Source organism: Staurois parvus, unplaced genomic scaffold, assembly GCF_062004578.1.
Source record: "Staurois parvus isolate SC_StPar_1 unplaced genomic scaffold, SC_StPar_1.0 ptg000794l, whole genome shotgun sequence".
Taxonomy (NCBI): Eukaryota; Metazoa; Chordata; class Amphibia; order Anura; family Ranidae; genus Staurois; species Staurois parvus.
The window spans coordinates 144,252-159,501 of record NW_028318590.1 but is presented as its reverse complement, the minus strand read 5'-3'; positions in this window follow the sequence as shown (position 1 = coordinate 159,501).

Genomic DNA, 15,250 nt, shown 5'->3' with positions numbered 1-15,250 from the left:
CTCCCCGGACTCTGCATTCACTATATCCGCTCTCCCCGGACCCCGCATTCACTATATCCGCTCTCCCCGGACCCCGCATTCACTATATCCGCTCTCCCCGGACCCCGCATTCACTATATCCGCTCTCCCCGGACCCCGCATTCACTATATCCGCTCTCCCCGGACCCCGCATTCACTATATCCGCTCTCCCCGGACCCCGCATTCACTATATCCGCTCTCCCCGGACCCCGCATTCACTATATCCGGTCTGCCCGGACCCCGCATTCACTATATCCGGTCTCCCCGGACCCCGCATTCACTATATCCGCTCTCCCCGGACCCCGCATTCACTATATCTGCTCTCCCCGGACCCCGCATTCACTATATCTGCTCTCCCCGGACCCTGCATTCACTATATCCGGTCTCCCCGGACCCTGCATTCACTATATCCGGTCTCCCCGGACCCTGCATTCACTATATCCGGTCTCCCCGGACCCTGCATTCACTATATCTGCTCTCCCCGGACCCTGCATTCACTATATCTGCTCTCCCCGGACCCTGCATTCACTATATCCTCTCTTCCCGGACCCTGCATTCACTATATCCTCTCTCCCCGGACCCTGCATTCACTATATCCGGTCTCCCCGGATCCTGCATTCACTATATCTGGTCTCCCCGGACCCTGCATTCACTATATCTGGTCTCCCCGGACCCTGCATTCACTATATCTGGTCTCCCCGGACCCTGCATTCACTATATCTGCTCTCCCACAGTACACAGAACATGAAAATGCAATTATTGTAGTAAATATAAACTGCTAAATACCTTTTCTCATTACCAGTATATATCAGTCTTGTGGCTTCTATCAGTGTCCAGCTGAGCACTGGTTAAAGCTTGTAGGAGGAGTTTTCATTCTCCTCTGACTGTCCTGTAAGGCTGCATGACCCCTGACCCTCTGTCCGGACAGTGCTGATTGGCTCTGTGCTGATCACATGCACCCTCCCAGGAAAGAAAAAAACTCTCTAGCAATACACACCAAACTGAGGCTCTGTACTAGCAGCAGATGGACTGGGGACAGTAGAAGAAGGGGAGGATCAGAGAAGACAGGATCAAACAGCCTTTTTACACAATGCTGAGGATTAACCCCTTAGGTTCCACAGTGAGTATAACAAGCATGCTTTACTACATCTACAGACTGATTGGACTGTTGGGGGTTTAGTAACACTTTAAAGGCTGATTGGCAGCATGTCTCTCTGCGTGTCAGGAAAGAATACGATTTTGCGAGCAATCCCGATCTTGCAATCTGGTTGTACAATCTTCTTTAGATCTGCCAACTATGTAATATGAGACTCGGCCGGACTGGATCCAACAGGAACACATTTTTTATGCGATGGATCTACGACATGGTTTTGGTAGTTCTAATGCTGTACAAATCGCTTAGGTGTGAACCCGGGGTAAGGATTGCCATACACTTTACAATCTGACCAAACAATCTTTAGATTTACCAAGACTATGTAATGTAAGGATCTATCTTATCCAGGGGCGGACTGACAACTCATGGGGCCCCCGGGCAATAGGGGATCATGGGGCCCCTGTGTCCTTGCCCAAACTCAAAAAAGCCTATGAAAAAGGTACCAGGGGCATCTCATGGGGCCCCCTACTGACCCTGGGCCCTCGGGCAGTGCCCGAGTTTCCAAATGGTCAGTCCGCTCTTGATCTTAACCATCCAATCAGTTTGTATCCGATCAGGCAGGCCCTTGCACCACACAGTTATTGCCAGATCTAAAGGATATTGTACAATCAGATTGTTACATGTGTGGTGAGCTTTAGACAGATCTCTGAGGGGTCACATTTTCATCTCATGCCTATGACTATTTATTTATTTATTTCAGGTACTTATATAGCGCCATCAATGTACGCAGCACTTTACATGTACAGTGGGGATCGAAAGTTTGGGCACCCCAGCTAAAAATTTGTATTAATGTGCATAAAGAAGCCAAGGAAAGATGGAAAAATCTCCAAAAGGCATCAAATTACAGATTAGACATTCTTATAATATGTCAACAAAAGTTAGATTTTATTTCCATCATTTACACTTTCAAAATAACAGAAAACAAAAAAATGGCGTCTGCAAAAGTTTGGGCACCCTGCAGAATTTATAGCATGCACTGCCCCCTTTGCCAAGCTGAGACCTGCCAGTGTCATGGATTGTTCTCAGTCATCGTCTGTGAGGACCAGGTGATGTCAATCTCAAAGGTTTTAAATGCCCAGACTCATCTGACCTTGCCCCAACAATCAGCACCATGGGTTCTTCTAAGCAGTTGTCTAGAAAACTGAAACTGAAAATAGTTGACGCTCACAAAGCTGGAGAAGGCTATAAGAAGATAGCAAAGCGTTTTCAGATGACAATATCCTCTGTTCGGAATGTAATTAAGAAATGGCAGTCATCAGGAACAGTGGAAGTTAAAGCAAGATCTAGAAGACCAAGAAAAATATCAGACAGAACAGCTCGCAGGATTGTGAGAAAAACAATTCAAAACCCACGTTTGACTGCACGATCCCTCCAGAAAGATCTGGCAGACACTGGAGTTGTGGTCACTATTCCACTATAAAGAGATACTTGTACAAATATGGTCTTCATGGAAGAGTCATCAGAAGAAAACCTCTTCTACGTCCTCACCACAAAAATCATCGTTTGGACTTTGCAAATGAACATATAGACAAGCCTGATGCATTTTGGAAACAAGTTCTGTGGACCGATGAGGTTAAAATTGAACTTTTTGAATTGAATCTATGGATAGACCTTAAAAGAGCCGTGCGTGACAGACAGCCCAGAGATCTCAAAGAACTGGAAGACTTTTGTAAGGAAGAATGGGCAAAGATACCTCAAACAAGAACTGAAAGACTCTTGGCTGGCTACAAAAAGCGTTTACAAGCTGTGATACTTGCCAAAGGGGGCAGTACAAGATATTAACTCTGCAGGGCGCCCAAACTTTTGCAGACGCCATTTTTTTGTTTTCTGTTATTTTGAAAGTGTAAATGATGGAAATAAAATGTAACTTTTGTTGACATATTATAAGAATGTCTAATCTGTAATTTGATGCCTTTTGGAGATTTTTCCATCTTTCCTTGGCTTCTTTATGCACATTAATACAATTTGTTAGCTGGGGTGCCCAAACTTTCGATCCCCACTGTATATTGTACATTCATATCAGTCCCCGCCCCTGAGGAGCGTACAATCTAAGGTCCCTAACTCACATTCATACATACACATACTAGGGCCAATTTAGACAGGAGCCAATTAATGTACCAGCATGTCTTTGGAGTGTGGGAGGAAACCGGAGTCCCCGGAGGAAATCCACGCAGTCACAGGGAGAACATGCAAACTCCAGGCAGGTGGTGCCGTGGTTGGGATTCAAACCAACGACCCGAGTACTGCCAGGCGGGAGTGCTAACCATTTAGCCACTTTGCTGCCCTCAGCCACTGTGCTGACTAACTTGAGATACGTTCATACTAGTAGGTACCAGGCTATGTTACATAGTTACGTAGTTAGTCTGGCTGATCAGTTTGTATCCCATCAGGCAGGCCCTTGCACCACAGTTATTGTCAGATCTAAAGGATATTGTACAATCAGATTGTTACATGTGTGGTGAGCTTTATACAGATCTCTGAGGGGTCAAATCTTACCATTGCCATCTCATGCCTTTGACTAGTTCATGCTAGTAGGTACCAGGCTATGTTACATAGTTCGTCTGGCTGAAAAAAGACAAAAGTCCATCCAGTTCAACCATAGGAAAAAGATAAAAAAAAAATCCTACACCCACAGTCAGGGGTGGACTGACAACTCATGGGGCCCCTGGTCAATAGGGGATCATGGGGCCCCTGTGTCCTTGCCCAAACTCAAAAAAGCCTATGAAAAAGGTACCAGGGGCATCTCATGGGGCCCCCTACTGACCCCGAGCCCTCGGGCACTGCCTGACTTTCCAAATGGTCAGTCCGCCCCTGCCCACAGTTGATCCAGAGGAAGGCAAGAAAAACTCAGCAAAGCACGATCCAATTGGCTCCTGCTGGGAAAAAAGTTCCTTCCTGATCCCCCGAGAGGCAATCAGATATTCCCTGAATCTACTTTACCTATATGTGTATATGTGTTTTAGTCACCGGTCACACCCCTGCGATTGAAAAATCGCACAATTTGTGTGCAATTTCAGCACGATTTCCGCAGACTTTATTTCTACTTGTGAAGATTTTCTACGATTTCTTGCAATTTCCTTTCTATTCTATGTATGTGAAATCGCAACAAAACTGCAGAAAAAGTAAGGCAAGAACTACTTCAGAAATCACGCTGCAGCAAATCGCACGTGTTAAGACGCCGACATTCACATTTATTAGAAGTGATTGCAGGTGCGATTTAAATTCCCAAATCGCATCGGGGGTGCACTGCCTGCAGTTGTTGACTCTAGGTCCAAGTCAAAGTGCTGCTCCACCCCCTCGGAGCCAGCTCCTTAGCAGCCAGTAGGGAGGAGCCTGTGTTGCATTGTGGGATGTTGAGAGAATAACACTTGGAGCTAGAATTCCCAATAGCAAGCAGCGTTGCAAAGATGTCAAATGACATGCCGACATCTCGTGCTGCCCACTCCTGTGGGGTCTGGTAGGTAGGTGGAAGCACTGGACCAATAGGGATAAGAATTGGTTCCAAGGCGCTCTCCTTGGAGAAGGTGAACCCGTGGTGAAATGAGGTATACAATATGTAGGACTTGGTTTCAGTCTTGGGCTGCCACTTCTAGGACCACGGTAAAGAATTCGCTCATCAGATGTTAAAATCTTGGCTATGTTGGTAGGGGAGCTCTTACTTGCAAACTGTTACCTAGCTGGAAGGTTCAATTAAATAAATCAAAGTAATTTATTGAACGAGATCATCAAGTACAGCCAACGTGTTTCAGGGGAAAGGCCTCCCCTTCTTCAGGGCTTTATACTATGGTAACGGCGGGGCTGGGAACTTCAATTACAACGTGGTCAAAAACTCTGATATTCTCAGTTCCAACAAACCTCGTCTTGTGTCTTCAGAAAAGCATTGTACAAAGCCCTGAAGAAAGGGAGGCCCTTTCCCTGAAACGCGTTGGTTGTACTTGATGATCTTGTTCAATAAAAGATTTTAATTGAACTTTCATTGCTAACAACATATCCAAGATTTGATCATCTGAAGTACGCCCCTTCTTTTTAACAAACCTCCTCATGAGTCTTCCAAAAACGATTGTATAATAATAGCCCTGCCTGAGGAAGTGGAGGCCAACGTGTTTCAGGGGAAAGCCTCCCCTTCTTCAGGGCTTTATACTATGGTAACGGTGGGGCTCGGAACTTCAATTACAACGTGGTCAAAAACACTGATATTCTCATTTCCAACAAACCTCATCTTGTGTCTTCAGAAAAGCATTGTACAAAGCCGTGAAGAAAGGGAGGTTCTTCCCCTGAAACACGTTGGTTGTACTTGATGATCTTGTTCAATAAAAGATTTTAATTGAACTTTCATTGCTAACAACATACCCAAGATTTGATCATCTGATCAAATCATCTGATCTGATCATCTTTTAACAAACCTCCTCTTGAGTCTTCTAAAAACGATTGTATAATAATAGCCCTGCCTGAGGAAGGGGAGGCCAACGTGTTTCAGAGGAAAGGCCTCCCCTTCTTCAAGGTTTTATACTATGGTAACAGTGGGACTGGGAACGTCAATTACAACGTGGTCAAAAACTCTGATATTCTCAGTTCCAGCAAACCTCGTCTTGTGTCTTCAGAAAAGCATTGTACAAAGGCCTGAAGGAAGGGAGGCCCTTCAACTAAAACGCGTTGGCCATACTTGATGATCTTGTTCAATGAAAGATTTTAATTGAACCTTCATTGCTAACAACATATTCAAGATTTGATCATCTGAAGAGCGATGTCTTTATCGTGGTCAGAGAGGTAGCAGCCTAAGATCGCAACCCGGTCCTATATACACCTCACTTTCACCATGGGTTCACCTCCTCCAAGAAGAATGCCTCTTCTTTTCAACAAACCTCCTCTTGAATCTTCCAAAAACGATTGTGTAATAATAGCCCTGAGAAAGGGGAGGCCAACGTGTTTCAGGGGAAAGGCCTCCCCTTCTTCAGGGTTTTATACTGTGGTCACGGTGGGGCTGGGAACTTCAATTACAACGTGGTCAAAAACTCTGATATTCTCAGTTCCAACAAACCTCGTCTTGTGTCTTCAAAAAAGCATTGTACAAAGCCCTGAAGAAAGGGAGGTCCTTCCCCTGAAACGCGTTGGTTGTACTTGATGATCTTGTTCAATAAAAGATTTTAATTGAACTTTCATTGCTAACAACATACCCAAGATTTGATCGAAGAACGCCCCTTCTTTTTAACAAACCTCCTCTTGAGTCTTCCAAAATCGATTGTATAATAATAGCCCTGAGGAAGGGGAGGCCAACGTGTTTCAGGGGAAAGCCTCCCCTTCTTCAGGGCTTTATACTATGGTCCCAGTGGGGCTAGGAATGTCAATTACAATGTGGTCAAAAACTCTGATATTCTCAGTTCTGATAAACCTCGTCTTGTGTCTTCAGAAAAGCATTGTACACCTCACTTTCACCATGGGTTCACCTCCTGCAAGAAGAGCGCCCCTTCTTTTTAACAAACCTCCTCTTGAGTCTTCCCAAAACTATTGTATAATAAAAGCCCTGAGGAAGGGGAGGCCTTTCCCCTGAAATCCATTGGCTGTATTTGGTGATCTTGTATCTTGTTCAACAAAAGATCTTGAATGAACCTCCAAGCTGGATGACCTAAGAGGGGTGTACTGACGAAGTGAGGTGACTGCCTCAGGCACCAATCTGTGGGGACAGCACTGAGACCAGAATGTTCATACAGGACACTCTGTCCTCATTGCAGCTTAGAAATGTTGTCCTGTGTACACAGGGCAGCATTACTGAGCTGGTTGCTAGGACACCGGCGGCTCAGTTGCACATTGCGTCATTGATTGCCGTCTGCACCAGAACAACCAAAGACTCTGTAGGGCCCAGCTGCCTGCATCGTAACAACCTATAACGATAGGCGATCCACCCGATCGCATCCTAGCAACCAATAACAGATACCTGAACAGCGCCATGGGTTGCTAGGATGCTAGTAGCTGAGCCACAGCATCATTGGTTGCTGTGGCAGCATTCTAGCAAGCAAAGAGAGAAGGTCACAAAAACTGTGAGGTGACTGCCCCAGGTGACAATGAATCTGTAGGGCACTGAGGCCAGAATGTCCATACTGGATACTCTGTCCTCACTGCAGCTTAGTAACGTTGCCCTGTATGCACTGTGCAGCACTACTGGGCTGGTTGCTAGGACACTGGCAGCTTGGTTGCACAGCATCATTGTTTGTTATGGTGCAGGTGTCTGTCTGTACCAGAACGAGTAATGACCCTGTAGGACCCAGATGCCTGCATCCTAGCAACCAGTAATGCTGGGCAGTCCATCTGCTAGCAACCTATGACAGACAGCCATATAGTGTCACTGGTTGCTAGGTTGCTAGCAGCTGAGCCACAGCATCATTGGTTTCTGTGACTGTGTCCGGGCAAGCAAAGGAGGAAGATCGCAAAAAACTGTGAAGTGGCTGCCTCAGGTGACAATCTGTAGGGCACTGAAACCACAATCTCCATACTGGACACCCTGTCCTCACTGCAGCTCAGTAACGTTGTCCTGTATACACTGGGCAGCACTACCGGGCTGGTTGCTAGGACACTGGCAGCTTGGTTGCACAGTATCATTGGTTCTTATAATACAGGTGGCTGACTGCACAAGAACAACCAATGACTTTGTAGGGTCCAGCCACCTGTGTCCTAGCACCCAGTAATGCTGGGCTATCCATCTGCTAGCATGCTAGCAACCAATGACAGACAGCGTCCTTGGTTGCTCTGTTGCTAGCAGCTGAGCCACAGCATCATTGGTTGTAGTGGCAGTGTCCTAACATGTAAGGGTTGTTTTTGCAGGGTCATTGGTTATTATTGTCCAGATAGCCATCTGCACCTGAACAAACAGTGACTCTGTAGGACCCAGCAACGATGGGTGATCCACCCCCCGACAGCATCCTAGCAACCAATAACAGATACTCGTACAGCCTCATAGGTTGCTAGGATACTAGCAGCTGAGCCACAGCATCATTGGTTGCTGTAGCGGCATCCTAGCAAGCAAAGGGAGAAGGTCACAAAAACTGTGAGGTGACTGCCCCAGGTGACAATGAATCTGTGGGGTACTGAGGCTGGAGTGTCCATACTGGATATTCTGTACTCACTGCGGCTCAGTAACGTTGCCCTGTATACACAAGGCAGCATTACTGAGCTGGTTGCTAGGACACTGGCAGCTTGGTTGCACAGCATCATTGGTTGTTATGGTGCAGGTGTCTGTCTGTACCAGAACGGGCAATGACCCTGTAGGAGCCAGCTGCCTGCATCCTAGCAACCAGTAATGCTGGGCGGTCCTAGCTGCCTACATCCTAGCAACCAATGACAGACAGCCGCACAGCGTCATTCGTTGCTAGGACTCTAGCATGTGAGCCACAGCATCATTGTTTGCTAGGACTCTAGCATGTGAGCCACAGCACCATTGGTTGCTTGGACCCTAGCAGCTGAGCCACAGCATCGTTGGTTGCTAGGACTCTAGCAACTGAGCCACAGCATCGTTGGTTGCTAGGACTCTAGCACCTGAACCACAGCATCGTTGGTTGCTAGGACTCTAGCAGTTGAGCCACAGCATCGTTGGTTGCTAGGACTCTAGCAGCTGAGCCACAGCATCGTTGGTTGCTAGGACTCTAGCAGCTGAGCCACAGCATCGTTGGTTGCTAGGACTCTAGCAGCTGAGCCACAGCATCGTTGGTTGCTAGGACTCTAGCACCTGAACCACAGCATCGTTGGTTGCTAGGACTCTAGCAGCTGAGCCACAGCATCGTTGGTTGCTAGGACTCTAGCTGCTGAGCCACAGCATCGTTGGTTGCTAGGACTCTAGCAGCTGATCCACAGCATCATTGGTTGCTAGAATTCTAGCAGCTGATCCACAGCATCCTTGGTTGCTAGGAATATAGCAGCTGATCCACAGCATCCTTGGTTGCTGTGGCAGCGTCCTAGCAAAGAAAGGAGGAAGGTAACAAAAACGTACTGTACATCTCAGGCAAGAGTTAACCATGGCACATTGCTGGTATACCCAAGACTCCTATAGGCTCATCCTACATATATTCTGCAGGTAGAACACAGAAAGGTTTGTCAACATGAAGGATCAGCTAAAAAACATTTTAAAAAATCAGATGTAGAATTTCTGATACCGGCCCAGAACAAGGTATTTGACATGTACGTCACTTTCCTGTGCAGCCTGTTTAGTGCCACTGGCCGGTATTTCGGCCTAGGGGGTCAACTCCACCCAGAATCGCTATTGCGGCACCCAGTCAGTAGAGCCACTTGCAGCGTCTTTCCCTGAGACCCCCAGCAGTAGTTTGTGTCCCTCCGCCCAAGCCGGTAATGAAGATATCAGTGTCTCTCAGCCACATTCCCCAGATATTTGCTGATCCTGCATTGCGGAAAGTCCACGGAAGGAAGGTGACACCATCGTTGGGTTTTAGTATTGAGGGAAGCAATGTGCTTGTTGCTGCGGCAGCCCTGAAGGGGTATGAGAGTCCAGCCTAAACCGGCCAGCAGCAACTCAAAAGATGAAACAGGGAGGAGTTGGCCTTTAAAAGAGAAGAGGTTTTCTGTGGGCGGGAAATGAAATGTGTGTTCTAAAATTCACTCTGCAATTCCCGGCTATCCTATTGGTATATTCTGATTGGTTCTTGGAAAGCTTCACTTCATCTCTCGCCAGTGCCAAAGGATTATCAACCTCTAGCTAATAAAGGGAAAAAACAAAACAAAAACAGCTTTTGCTGCAATTTGCTCCTTCAACCCAGAGATCTCCCCTGCAATACCTTTTCTTGCCACTAGATGTCCTCAGTCTGACAGCCAGCATCATTCAACCCTTGTGACTGGACAGTGAAAGGAGAAGCAGCAGTCTGATGAGCTCATCCCTCTATCACTCTGCTTCCTCCTCCTATCCGCATGCTTCTAGTCAGCACATAGACTGGCTGCTTGTACTGCTTCTTCCTGTCGCACCCCAGCCCTGCTGTACAGGGACTGTGGGAAGTCGAACACTATTTAAGACCAAGTCAAGCTTGTTGTTCTAAAATCCATTTATTTATGTGCTACTGTTTACAGATCCACATTATTTGTGTCTTTTTTTCACATCTACCGGCTTTAAGGTACTTTCACCCCAGCATCTTCTCAAAGTCTTACGCTGGCTGGGCACGGAGCAAAATTTTGGCCACGCCCCGATAAACCGGCTGAAATTCGCTAAGTGGGTGACCCTCTCTTACCCAACATACCTTGATTTAAAAAATCAAAATTGTTTGCCATCATTTGGGGATTTAACAGCTGGTGGGGTCGGCTGTCAAAATTTGGAGATTTGTCCATCTGTGCTGCATAACGTGGATAAAGGAATCTGTTCGTTTCCCCCCTTTTATCCTGCAAGCTGAATGGGGAAAAAAAACAGGGTTTTTGTTCAGTGGGAACGCAGTTCCAGCACTGATCACCATGGCAGGGGGTGGTGGGGGATGCTGGAGGGTCTGTTGTCGCTGGGTCTGATCTATAGTTGTGAAGAGGTCTATTGTTTCTGGGGTGATCTACTGTTGATAAAATGGTCTATTGATGCTGCAGGATCTATTGTTGGTGGGGGGTCTATTGTTGCTGTGTGATCTATTGTCACAGGGGGGTAATTGTTGCTGGGTGGGATCTACTGTTGAGAAAAGAGTCTATTGTTACTGCAAGATCTACTGTTGCTGGGTGGGGTCTGTTGCTGAGTGGGATCTATTGTTGCTGGGAGGGGTCTATTGTTGCGGCAGGATCTATTGTTGCTGGATGGGGTCTATTGTTGCTGGGGGGTCTATTGTTGCTGGGGGACTGTTGTTTCTGGGGGGATCTACTGTTGATAAAATGGTCTATTGATGCTGCGGGATCTATTGTTGGAGGGTCTATTGTTGTGGGGGGTCTATTGTTGCTGTGGGATCTATTGTTGCGGGGGATAATTGTTGCTGGGTGGGATCTACTGTTGAGAAAAGGGTCTAGTGTTGCTGCAAGATCTATTGTTGCTGGATGGGGTCTATTGTTGCTGGGTGGGATCTATTGTTGCAGGGAGGGGTCTATTGTTGCTGGGGGATCTATTGTTGCAGGGGTAATTGTTGCCGGGTGGGATCTACTATTGAGAATAGGGTCTATTGTTGCTGCAAGATCTATTGTTGCTGGGTGGGGTCTATTTTTGCTGGGGGGTCTATTGTTGCTGGGGGGTCTATTGTTGATTGGGGACCTATTGTTGCTGTGGGGGTCTGCTGTTGCTGGATGGGGTCTATTGTTGCTGGCTGCAACTGAAGGTAGGTAGGGGTAGACACAAGGAGTGATTTGGGGGGGAGTACTTGCACTTACTCTTTGAGACAAACTCCCTGGAACAATCGATACGTATGTGGTCAGCTTTAGACTTTGAGGTATATAAGGCAGTGGGTGGAGTCATAGGGAAGAGATAGGACATGGAGACACCACTGGAGGGAACTCCTGTTACTATGGAGAAGGAGGAACCAGAACAAGTGAGGAACCCACTTTAGAGGTTCCTTCATAATAGAACTTCAGCTCCATCATGGAGAAGGGGGAAGAGCCATGAACACTCCGATCTAGGAGACATTACTAGTAGTTTCCTGTGTGGACACTAGAACATCCACTGCTGGAGGAGATTCCTACAATATCAAGGTCTGGACTCGTCATTTTTATTGAGTTACTCTGTGACTTTTGGATTCCTCATATTTTTTTAGTCTGAAAGAAAATATATTTTTGGTTTCCACCATAGTGATGGGGTGGGTGATGGTTTGCACTCCCTCTGTTTCTGCTACAGGCAACAAGGAACTTTGGATCCAAGAGCCTTGCGATTGGGGGTCATCAGTGGGGGCCATGCTCTGTGCGTAGTGGGTTGGCTTGAGGTCGAATTCTTCCAAGCCTGCTCCTGAAGAGGTTGTAGATTTGTATTTTGACTTGACGTACACTTTGTGGAAATTCACTTTCCAAAGTGGACAGGCTGTTCTCTCTTGGATAAAACTCCACTCCCATCTAGCTTTTGAATGTCCATTGTGGGGAGCTATACAGTTGACAAGAAGCAGCTCTCAGGTGCCCTTTGACCCCCTGAATGAAGAATCCGACTTATGAAAATAGACGAATATAAGGACAAATCTTTAACCAGAAAGCTTGCAGGATAATATTTAAATCTGAACAGTAGAGCAGTCATTCTCAATCAGGGATCCACCGAACCCTAGGGTTCCTCCAGGGGTTCTTGAGAAATAGTTTACTGACCTCCTTCTGATAGTTCGAGGCCAGTGGGTCTTGACCTTTTTTTTTTTTGAGCCATGGACCCCTTTAAGAATCTGATAAAAGCTATGGACCCCCACAATGATACAAATTGAAATGGTAAAACGTGGGCCAATGAGTCAAGAGACGCTTAGCAGTCAGAGCTTTAGGCAGTGGCAGGGTACATGAGGCATTGCAAGATTTACAGTTACAAGCATGACTCCCAAAGGCAAAGGCATGATGGGACTTGTAGTTTGACAACAGCTGGACGGCCGCCAGTTTGACACCCGTGAACTACAAGTCCCATCATGCCTTTGTATTTGGAAGTCATGCTTGTAACTGTCAATCTTGCAATGCCGCATGGGACTTGTAGTTTGACAACAGCTGGAGGGCCGCCAGTTTGACACCCGCGAACTACAAGTCCCATCATGCCTTTGCCTTTGGGAGTCATGCTTGTAACTGTCAGTCTTGCAATGCCTCATGGGACTTGTAGTTTGGCAACAGCTGGAGGGCCGCCAGTTTGACACCCGTGAACTACAAGTCCCATCATGCCTTTGGGAGTCATGCTTGTAACTATCAATCTTGCAATGCCTCATGGGACTTGTAGTTTGACAACAGCTGGAGGGCCACCAGTTTGACACCCGCGAACTACAAGTCCCATCATGCCTTTGCCTTTGGGAGTCATGCTTGTAACTGTCAGTCTTGCAATGCCTCATGGGACTTGTAGTTTGGCAACAGCTGGAGGGCCGCCAGTTTGACACCCGTGAACTACAAGTCCCATCATGCCTTTGGGAGTCATGCTTGTAACTATCAATCTTGCAATGCCTCATGGGACTTGTAGTTTGACAACAGCTGGAGGGCCACCAGTTTGACACCCGTGAACTACAAGTCCCATCATGCCTTTGTATTTGGAAGTCATGCTTGTAACTATCAATCTTGCAATGCCTCATGGGACTTGTAGTTTGGCAACAGCTGGAGGGCCGCCAGTTTGACACCCGTGAACTACAAGTCCCATCATGCCTTTGTATTTGGAAGTCATGCTTGTAACTATCAATCTTGCAATGCCTCATGGGACTTGTAGTTTGGCAACAGCTGGAGGGCTGCCAGTTTGACACCCGTGAACTACAAGTCCCATCATGCCTTTGTATTTGGAAGTCATGCTTGTAACTGTCAATCTTGCAATGCCTCATGGGACTTGTAGTTTGGCAACAGCTGGAGGGCCGCCAGTTTGACACCCCTGTGGCATAGATGGATCTCTTTTTTTTTTTTCTTTTTTTTTTTGATCAGCCAGCCTGCTAATCAAAGTAAAACGAATGGATTCCCCCATCCGCACCTTTCAAAGTGAATGAAGGAATCCTCCCCTGCTGTGCCATTGTATCCTGACAGCAGGGACTCCTCCATTGTCAGAATACAATGATCGGCACTATAGCCGATTGACTGCAGTGCTAATCAAATTAAAACATTTGCAAAACTCAGATTGTTAAATTAAATTCATTCTAGGGGGAAGGACTGAAGATGGATCGAAATTCATCTGGTCCCTGCTGAACGCCCAACTTCTGACCCATCTATGGCCAGTTTTGGAGGTATAAACCCCATGGTGATGGGTTCTCTATAGGTTTACCTGGAGCCACCCGTACTCTAGGTCAGAGAAGTTCCATCAGATAATTGTAACACTCTGACATCCCGATCAGTCCTGGTGAAAGTTAAGGCCATTATCTTGGAGATAATGTGACATCGTAAATCTTCATGAATCACAAGCATGACTGCTGGAGAAAGTGTCATTTACATACCAAGATGGACGTGCTGATAAAGACTTCTACTGTCAGCGCAGTGAATGATGTGAAGAGCGATGTCATAAACCGGACAGGACTGTGGAATCTACCTGTAATGACATCACTGTGACATCACTGTGACATCATGACTTTCACCACCTGCCCTCCAGAGGATTTCCCCCCTTCCTGACCAGGCCATTTGCGCTGCGCTACTTTAATTGACAATTGCGCGGTCATGCAATGCTGCACCCAAATTACATTTATGTCCTTTTTTTTCCCACAAATAAAGCTTTCTTTTGGTGGTATTAGATCGCCTGTTTTTAATTTTTTTGCCCCATTTTTTATTTTTTGAGCTATAAATAAATATAGACCGACAATTTTGAGAAAAAAATGAAATTGTTGACTTTTTGCTACAAAACATGTCCAGTAAAAAAAATTTAAAAAATCAAATTTTGTCATAAATTTAGGCCAAAATGTATTCTGCTCCGTGTCTTATATATACAGTCAGGTCCATAAATATTGGGACATCAACACAATTCTAACATTTTTGGCTCTATACATCACCACAATGGATTTGAAATGAAATGAACAAGATGTGCTTTAACTGCAGACTGTCAGCTTTAATTTGAGGGTATATACATCCAAATCTTGTGAACGGTGTAGGAATTACAACAGTTTGCATATGTGCCTCCCACTTCTTAAGGGACTAAAAGTAATGGGACAGAATAATAATCATAAATCAAACTTTCACTTTTTAATACTTGGTTGCAAATCCTTTGCAGTCAATTACGGCCTGAAGTCTGGAACGCATAGACATCACCAGACGCTGGGTTTCATCCCTGGTGATGCTCTGCCAGGCCTCTACTGCAACTGTCTTCAGTTCCTGCTTGTTCTTGGGGCATTTTCCCTTCAGTTTTGTCTTCAGCAAGTGAAATGCTCAATCAGATTCAGGTCAGGTGATTGACTTGGCCATTGCAGAACATTCCACTTCTTTCCCTTAAAAAACTCTTTGGTTGCTTTTGCAGTCTGCTTTGGGTCATTGTCCATCTGCACTGTGAAGCGTCCAATGAGTTGTGA